General features: G+C 49.1%; 1 long non-coding RNA gene across 1 annotated transcript; it reads left to right on the forward strand.

Annotated features, from left to right (window-relative positions):
• The first annotated feature begins 351 nt into the window (after positions 1-351).
• On the forward strand, positions 352-3,238 carry LOC139046055 (uncharacterized). The gene is made up of 4 exons (XR_011505616.1): positions 352-695; positions 1,209-1,296; positions 1,590-1,627; positions 2,178-3,238. It is a non-coding gene; the product is annotated as an uncharacterized lncRNA (long non-coding RNA).
• The last annotated feature ends 6,167 nt before the right edge of the window (positions 3,239-9,405 follow it).

Below are 9,405 nucleotides of genomic sequence, written 5' to 3' on the forward strand. Positions count from 1 at the left end.
GGACTAAAGGTCAGTGTCCTACTCTCTGCCTGGTTGCTGAGTGAGTGAATGAGCAAATTAATGGGCTATGGCAACTACTGACTGTGTCCCTGGAGGGCCCGATGATCAGAAGTGTCAGGCTTTGACTTCAGCAGGAAGAAATGGTGGTCAGTGTTTGAACAAACTTCCTGGTTTGAAGGAGTTTGGGGGCTGTGGCAGACAGACTCTTAAGGAGGCCTGCATGATTTTGCCTCCTGGTGTTCACATCCTTGTGTGATCCCCACCCCTTGAATGTGGGTCCTGTGACTTGCTTCTAACCAGTAGAACCTGACAAATGTGACAGTGATTGTGTGTACGTGATGACATGATTATATCACATGAGATTGTAACACTTGCCTTGCTGGCATCTCTCACTCTCTTGCTGGCTTTGAAGAAGCAAGCTGCCATGTTGTTGGCTGCCTTTGTTGGAAGGTGATGTGGCAAGGAACTGAGGGCGGCCTCTAGGAGCTGAGGATGGACTCCAGCTGACAGCCAGCAAGACACAGAAGCCTTCCATGCTAAAGCTGTAAGGAACGGAATCCTGCTAACAAAAGTGATCCTTCCCCAGACGAGCCTCAGATGAGGTGGAGCCCCGACCGACACCTTGATTGCAGCCTTGTGAGACCCTACGCAGAGGACCCAGTCTGTGCCCAGACTCCTGACCCACAGAAACTGAGGTAAGAGATCTGTTTTTTAAGCCACTGTGTGTATGGTGATTTGTTATGCAGTAATAGAAAACTGATACAGGCCTGTGAGTGCCACAAGATCCTCCCCACAGAGCTGTGAGGAAGATATTACCCACATTGTACACCAGAACGTGGAGCTCATGGGCAGAATGACTTGCCCAAAGCCACACAACTATCGGGTGTCAAAGCCACGATGAGAATCCACCCTTCCTGCCTTCTTCCTCGATAAATTTAAGAAACTGGAAGGAGCTGCCTGCCTGGGGTGGTGTTAGCCCATTTCTCTGCTAAGCATTCTGGCATTCTCTAACCAAGGACTGGCCACCCAGCCAGCAGGGAACCTTAGCTGTAGTGTCACCATCCCCCAAGGACAGGTTAATTGTCTGTCAGGGCTAAACAGTCAGCAGCTAAGGAGTTTTGCTCTGCCACAAGCTTCTTAATCACCCCAACATGTAAAGCATATATCGCTCAGGATGACCCAGTAACTTCATTTGACCTCCCTTCTAGAAAACTGTGAGATGCTGTTGGTATCAGAAAGGCTTATGGGAGCATCCTGCAAAGAGAAAAGGCTCATGGCACAGAGCAAAGAGCCCAGGTAATGAGAATGTTTGTACTTCGTGGAGCAGCTACGGACTGTGGGGGCAGAAGTGAGCTTACATGACCCCCTAAGCAGGAGGGGCTCCCAGCTTTCAAGCAGGAGAGCCCCTTTTGAATGTAGAAGTGGTTCATGGCAGTTCTGGTTTTTACATCTGTGGTAGAGAAAATTCCTAAAGACGAAAAGCTACTAAAAATTCAGTAACATTTTTCAACTGATTTGTGCTTGGCTCCTACGACAGGACCCACATCTGTCATGTACATATGTGAAATATCAATATTTCTCTCTTCTAGATCAAGACATTGGCTTGCTCACGAAGTGGACTCACTTGGTGAGTCCTGGCACTGCTTTGTAACTTTCCTCAATTTGAAGTTTGGTTGAAACAATGAAATTTCTACCTTAAATCTGGCCACACATCCAGCTTGGTTTAGAAATTAAATTTTGGTGCCATGGTGTTCAAAAACAGAGCATCACTTTACAATGGGAAGCCCAGCAGAGGCTCAGAAATGCCCAAATGGTGCAGAAGAGGTGAGAGATCTCACTGCAGAGATAAGAGGGAAAGTCATAATTTCATTTCCAAAAGCCACAAGAGAAATTCTTTCTATCATACACAAATAAGGAACTAACAGTAAAAAATAACACCAAATCTATTGTTCATGCTCATCAGTTGGGAAGCAGTAGCGGATAGAAATTCAGGTTAGGAAATGGACCGTAGTTTGAATACCAGCTCAGCCACGTATTAGCTCTCTGACCTTGGCAGGTCTCTTCAATTCTCTGAGCTTCAATTCTCTCAAATTGAGATGTGTTTGTTTTATATTGCTTCATAACCAATTACCACTGACAGCAACCTAAACCCATTCCTTATCTCACCATTTCTATAGGTAGAATCCAGGTGAGGTCCTCTGCTCAGGGATTCGCAAGGCTGAAGTCAAGGTGTTGGCCGGTCTGCGTTCTCATCTGGACGCTCGGGGGAAGAATGTGCTTCCAACCTCATTCAGGTGTTGGCAGAATTCAGCTCCCAGCAGCTGTGTGATTCAGGTCCCCGTTTTCTTGCTGGCTGTTGGATGAGACTGCTTTTGGCTCCTAGAGGGTGCTCCCAGCTCCTCACCATGTGGCCACCTCCACTGGCCGTTCGCAACATGGCAGTTCACTCTTTAAGGCCAGCAAGAGAATCTCTTTCCCTGGCAGCTGAAATGAAGTCTTATATAACCTAATCATGACATTAACAAACCCCCACCTTTGTCTTATTATGTAACCTCATCACAGGAATGGCACTCTATCATATTCACAGGTCCTGTCCACTCTCAAGAGGAAGGAATTACATAGGATGTGTATACCAGCGGGCAGAACTCTGGGGGGCCATCTTAGAATTCTGCCTACCACGGGGCTGTGGGATTAAATAAGATACTGTGTGTAAAACGCTTAGCTCAGTGCCTGGCCCAGAGAAAGACGCAATAAGTGGTAGTCATAGTCACCACCATCAATATGCATAGTAGACAAAATAATGGCCCCCCAAAAATGTCCTTGGAATCTGTCAATATGTTATGCTATGTGGCAAAGAAAATGAAGGCTGCAGATGGAATCAAGCTGGCTAATCAGCTGACCTTAAAATCGGGAAATCATCCTGGATTTGCTCCTTATGGAACCACAAGGGTCCTTCAAAGTAGAAGAGTGAGGCAGAAGAAGAGTCAGAACCAGAGAGATGGCAGCATGAAAAGACTTGGCCCAACATTGCTGGCTTTGAAAATGGAAGAAGAGGACCACGAGCCAAGGAATGTGGGCGGCAAGGAATGTGGCCAAGCTGGAAGGGGAGAGGAATAGATTTTCCCCTGGAGCCTCCAGGAAAGAACGCAAGCCTGCTGTCACCTTGACTGTAGCCCGGCGAGACCTGTTTCAGACTTTGAACGTCCAGAACTGTAAGATAATAAATGTGTGTTGTTTTAAGCCACTGCATTTGTAGTAATTTGTTCCAGCATCCATAGGAAACGAATACAATGTTATGTGTTTTATCAGGGCTACAGAAAAAGATTAAAATGACAGAGTTCAGGGTGCATATTGATTCATTGGCCATTTATAAAAGCTGGTTGAGAAACTGTGAAGTGGAGAATCTGAAATGGAGTAGGTGACAGTCTTCCTATGGCCACTTTGCTCGGTCTGGGTGTATGTGGTGTGAGGCCTATGGAGGACGAAGACAGAGCAGAGCACTTCCAAAGGAGACTGACATGAACGGTGGAGAAACTAGAGCTGAAAAGACAGGGTGGGGTTGTTGGGAAATAGTTGATGAACTGTCTTTGGAAGAGAACTTAGAAAAGTTGTGCACACTCCCAAGGGGAGATGTACTGGGCGGAAGCTACCGGAACTCAGCGCTCAGCTCAGTATGAGTAATTGCTTTCTGGAAGTGATGATTGTATCAGTTAGGAACAACAGATCAGAACTAACAGTGGCTTAAGCAAGAGATAAGTGTCTTTTCTGTCATGGTAAATGCCTTCTGGAGGTGAGAAGTCCAGGACTGGTTTGATGGCACCATGATGTTAGGGATCCAGGCTCCTTGATGCGCTGCCTCCCCTAGGTTGATGCCCTCACCCACACGGTCCAAGACTGAGAAACATCACATCCACATTCCCAGAAAGCAGGAAGGCGGAAGGGCACGGCCTTTAAGTTCACATCCCAGAAGTTGCGTCCATCACTTTTGCTCTCATCTCAATGACAAGAACATGGTCATATGGCCTCCTGGCTGCATAGGACACTCATTGTGGGTGGCCATGCAACTTGGCAAAAATTGGAGGTTTCTATCACCATGGAAAAGGAGGGAAAAATTGATTTGGGGGTTGGGGGGGCGAGACCAACAAGCTCTGCATAGTGATGGCTGGGTTATTTTGGAGGTAGAGATTTTGCTCTCTGTGCTGGACCCTCACTGTTTTGACACTCCAACAGCACTCTGATTCCCCTTTTCAGAAAGAACCTCTCTCCCTTGGAAGTCTGAAGGGACTGTCAGTGGAGGTGCTGCTCTCCCATAGCCAAGAGCTCCAGCATTCATTCTAACTCCAGCCTCAGGGAGAGACTGGTTCCTCTTACTCCTCGAACTGCCTAGTACCTGCCGTTTTTCAGACCAGTTCTCAAACCTTTCCTTGTCTGTCCAAACATTTCCCTTCTGCTTTGATCAATTAGAGGGGATTTCTTTTGCTTGCAACCTATCACTCCTCACAGATACACTCTCCCCGGAGTCTTGCAGCAGAAGCTTGCAACATCTTGGCCAAACTGGAAGCAATCCTGTTGTAAGGCACTGCATGTTTTACTATTGCACTGGACAGTCAGAAAGCAAAACACCCACCAAATGAAATGATTTTGCAAAGATTTACATTGCCATCACTAAGTCACTCAGAGATAAGCAATCCAGAGCTGGCACAAGACACACTGATCCCATTAAGCAGAGGTTGGCAAACTTTTTCTGAAAAGGTCAGACCATAAATAGTTTAGGCTTTGCAGGCTGCACAGTCTCAGTCACAACTACTCCACTCTGCCATTGTAATGTGAAAACAGCCTCAGATAATACATAAAGGAATGGACATGGCTGTGTTTCAATAAAGCTTTATTGACAAAAACAGATAGCAGTCTGGGTTTGACGTATGAGTCCTACTTTGCTGACTCTGCCGTTAAAGACCCAATTTCTTCTCTCTCTTCCTGCTCTGCTTTAGCATGTGGCTTTTGTCATCATGCTTGTCCCATCATCGTCATAGGTGGCTACTCCACCTCTAGCATCATTTCATTTTAAAGAGTCTTGCTAGACCCCATCCAATGACTTCTATCTACAGCTCTTTGGCCCAAACAATATCACATGACCACCTCTATTAGCCAAAAAACCAATCGGGATATGGTGGTTTTTAGAAGGATACTTTGCCACCTTGAATAAACCAGGGTTCGTCATGGAAAGAAGGTAGGGAGGGAAGGAGGGAAGGAGGGAGGAAGAGGAGAGATGGAGGGCGGGACACAGATCGGATAAAGAGCAGGTCGTGCGCAGTGTCTACCACAGACCAGGACTTCATCTTGTTCACTCTGGGGTGCCCACATCCCACACAGTGCTGGCCACACGGTGAGGAGGAGGAAGAGGACAGTAACCACTGTTGAGCCAGGTTTCCATTCCTTTGTGTGTTTAACCCTAAAAACAGCCCTGCGGCATAGGCGACATTCTTCTTCCAGGTTTACCAGCTGTGGAGATTGAAGTTAAGCATCTTGCCCAAGGTCACGGTCAGGAAGGGGCACAGCTGGGATTCAAGCCTGCCTCTGTCTGACTTTGATTCAGTGCTCAAAGCTGCTGGGACATGTTTATGGAAAGACTGAGGCTGAACCAGACGACCTTGACGTTGACGGCCCCTCCACCCTGATAGGCTGTGATAGCTACAGTTGCTTAAGCAAACTGAAACAGAGCCGCTGTGGCTTCCACCTCGTGCCTAGGACCAGGCTCCAATTACTGTCCTTTTCAATTTCTCTCTCCCCAGTTATGCTGACCATATTTTCTGAAACAAAAATCAGGACACATTCGCCTGGCACTGGCCTGACGTGTTCTCCCAACACAGCAGGCTGTTTGAAATCAAGACTTTCTTGGAAATTCTAGGACACAGAGTCACTGACACAGGGTCCCTCTGAATCAGAGACACAGGCCTCACCCAGCCAAGACACAAGGATCAGGGCCACCGCCTCTGCCTCTTGTGTTCATTTAGGACTGGGAAGATGGAGGCGGCTGTGGACATTTTGGAAATTATGGAACCTGTAGATTTTTCTGCAAAGGACTGGCAATCAGATGTCTCCTGGAAAATTTGGGTCTATGGACAACAACTCTAGAGTAGGAGACCCAGCTTCACTGAGGCAAAGATGCTCAGAGAGCAGAAGATAAGCATATCATAAGACCACATGGTTCTTGCCGAAGAGCCAGGCAGGAAACCCACAGAAGTGAGTTCGGACGAGAGCTAGCCAGATGGAGGCTGATTTGGACTCGCTCAGTTTGTTGCCCCAAGAGTAGGAGTGAGGAGGGAGCATAGTCGCTTCTGTTTCTCTGCCAGCATCGTCCACACCTTCAGAGACAACCCATCTCCTGCCCAGCATGTCTCCAGGCACCTCCATGTTGCTTCAAGGCAGCCCAGCCTCCTCCTGGACACAACGCCCCTCTCCCAAGAAGCCCCTCCCCATTATCTCAGCTGCCCTCTTCACCAAACAGAGGGACATCTACTCTTCGACCTACACCTATTTTATAGCTGAGGACACAGTGTCACTAGAGATTGAGTGACATCCACTGCAGCCCAGAGGATGGGCTGAGAAATAAGGCCAAGGCCCCTCACCCGCATTCATGGGACTGCTGGTCTCCCTAACCCACCCCAAACGCAGACCCAGAGGCTGATGAGAAGGCTTTGTGACCGGGACAGATGTATCAGGGACTGATGGGAGGGCGATGTGAGGAGTGACAGGGGTGAGCAAAGAGAGGACAGTCCAGGTTCGTCCCTCCCCAGGTCCTCCTCTCCCCATGTGCCAACCGTAGATACTTGCAGAGACTCCCCAAAGGACCACGATGCCTCAGGGCTTCCACCCATGCTGTTCCCTTACCCAGAACATTCTCCCCCAGAAAACAGGACCCTTGAGGAAGGGACGACATGTTGGGGGATCCAAAAAGCACCACTTCCCATCTGTAAATTGGGAGAGGATAATCATCCTCATAGAGATGCCAGGAGGATGTGATGAGAAGATGTAATCAGAGAACCTGGAACCACACCAGGCACACAGGAGCCAAGGGGCAGAAACACAGAAAAGTTGAAGGCTTCTGGGTACCTGGACCATGACAAAAGGAAAGGGACAGCCCAGGAAGAGAGGATGGGGACTCCATGGCAAACTGTGTGAAAGTCACAAGTTTTACTAGAGCAAGGAAGGACAGGGTTTATTTCTAGCCTTGATAGAAATTGTATCTGTAGACAGACAGAGGCAGTAGACCAACCGTGGACTCTGGAGCCTGCCTGCCTGGTTCAAATCCCAGCTCTGCCACACACGAGCAAGACATCGAACCTCCCTGCACTCTACAGAGCCACTTTGTACATCAGTTTCCTCATCTGTGAAATGGGCCAAGGGAATTAACAGATCGTGGTGTGTAAATTGCTGAAGATGACTCCTGATACTGGGTAAGCACCAGGTTAGTGCTTACTATCATTGCTCAGACCGATATTAACAGCCACCATTTCTTGATCACTGATGACACGGCTGGCATAGAACCAGGTACATACGTTAGCTTCAATCCTTACACAGCCCACATGCAACTGCTCAAGAGAACAAAGCTCAAAGCGGTGGGAGGACTTGCCCAGGGCCATCCAGGTAGAAAATGGCTGAGCTGGAACTGGATCCCCAATTATCTGCCTCAAGAGCAGAAGCCAGGGCACAAGACCTTATGATCACTTTTGGGAGGTAGGTTTTGGGGAACCGAAATCCTGCTGTCTGAGTTTATCTATTTTCACCATCTGTTTCTTGCCTCCCAGCCGGTAAATTTATACAGAGCAAATAGAAACAACTCCCAGAGTGCTTTGGGCATTAAAGCAATAAATTTTGTGAAAGCTGATTGAAACATCAGAATTGGTTCCCAGATTCTCCTTCTTACCCCTCCACATCGCTGCCTCCCTGGGGCTCCCTGAGAGCCGCTGCTCACGGCTAGGGAGAGGCGCTCTGGCATCCCAGACACACCTCTCCATCGGCACAGCCTGGGCTGCCATGGAGGACCTTTGTTCTGTCCAAGGGGGCACCCCGGGTCTCCTCCGCCTGCTCCCTGCCCCGGTCCACCCCACACTATGAATTCTGCGACTCATCTTGGGCAGAAGGCCGGGGACGTGGGACCACTTTATCAAATACCAATGCCTGAGGAACCTCCCGTTATTCATGCCCTCAAGACCTCTCCTGGGACCAGATATGCTCATATCTCTTTCCCCTCTTCCTTCTTCCCCCCCCCCCCACCCCCAGCAACACACTTCTCCTTCTAAACTGATTACTGATCCTTGCCTGTCTCAAGGTTAACCCTCTGCAACCAACCCTCAGAAGGCCTGGTGTGAGGCCGAGTCTGGGGACCTACACTCCGTGACCTCTGCCCTCTTGCCTGCCCTTGGCCCTGCCGGAGAGGTCCAAGGTGGGGACATTTTAGTCAAGTGACGGTGGCCTTTAGTGAAGGCCTTGAAGAGAATGATACAGCCATACCCCACTCCCTTCCTGCTCTCAGCCACCCCTTCTCCTGACCGGAGGCCTGGCCCTCATTACAACTCCCAGGATTGTGACCTGCCCCCTAGCAGAAGCCCCATAGCCTGGGTTATTCTCTATACCAGAGTCAGCACCTCTGCAGAGAACCCAGCAAATGGTGTCATAAAACCACAGGCTGTGAGAGCCACCCAACATGGAACTGGACCTTTGGGAGGTTCTGACCTCCCGTCACCACAAGGTCTACAGGTCCAGGAGAGGAGAAACCAGAGGTTCCAACCCCAGCCCACACATGAGAACCCCACCCGTGCCAGGTCCCATCGCCGAGATGCTGACACCAGACACCCATGAGGGGCTCAGGCACACCAGTGACCTTAATGTCTCCCCAGCCATAGTTGAGAACCATTGGGTCAGACCATCTTCATGAAGGTCTTTGAGGGGCTCATGTTGGGGTTGATGGTTAAATCTGGCTCAGTACAACCCGCATGTATTGGAGAACTGCTGTGTTGCATAAACTTGTGCTGAGGCTCGTGAAGATGAACGAGGCATGATCGTTGTCCTCGGGGTACTGGCAGGCTCCTACTGAGAGTGAACAGCTGGAATAAGACAATGACCCCTCATGCCCTGCCAAACCCAAGACCCAGGGCCCTGCGATGTACAACTCTAGGGGGCAGCCTTCACTCTGCAGACCTTAGCGATGTCTACAGAGGGTGCCACCAACATGGAATGGATGCATGAGATGCCCCCAGCCATGCCATCTGGAGCTACTACAGGAACCTAAATAGCAAATGAAAGCAGAGTGTCGGTCTTTGGACATGCATGGATTCCAGTACACTACTCCCTAATGTGGCGCATCTTTATCTCACTTCACTCATTCCGAAAACATGAGCCGCT

The sequence above is a fragment of the Equus asinus genome, chromosome 8 (assembly GCF_041296235.1).
Source record: "Equus asinus isolate D_3611 breed Donkey chromosome 8, EquAss-T2T_v2, whole genome shotgun sequence".
NCBI classification, from domain to species: Eukaryota; Metazoa; Chordata; class Mammalia; order Perissodactyla; family Equidae; genus Equus; species Equus asinus.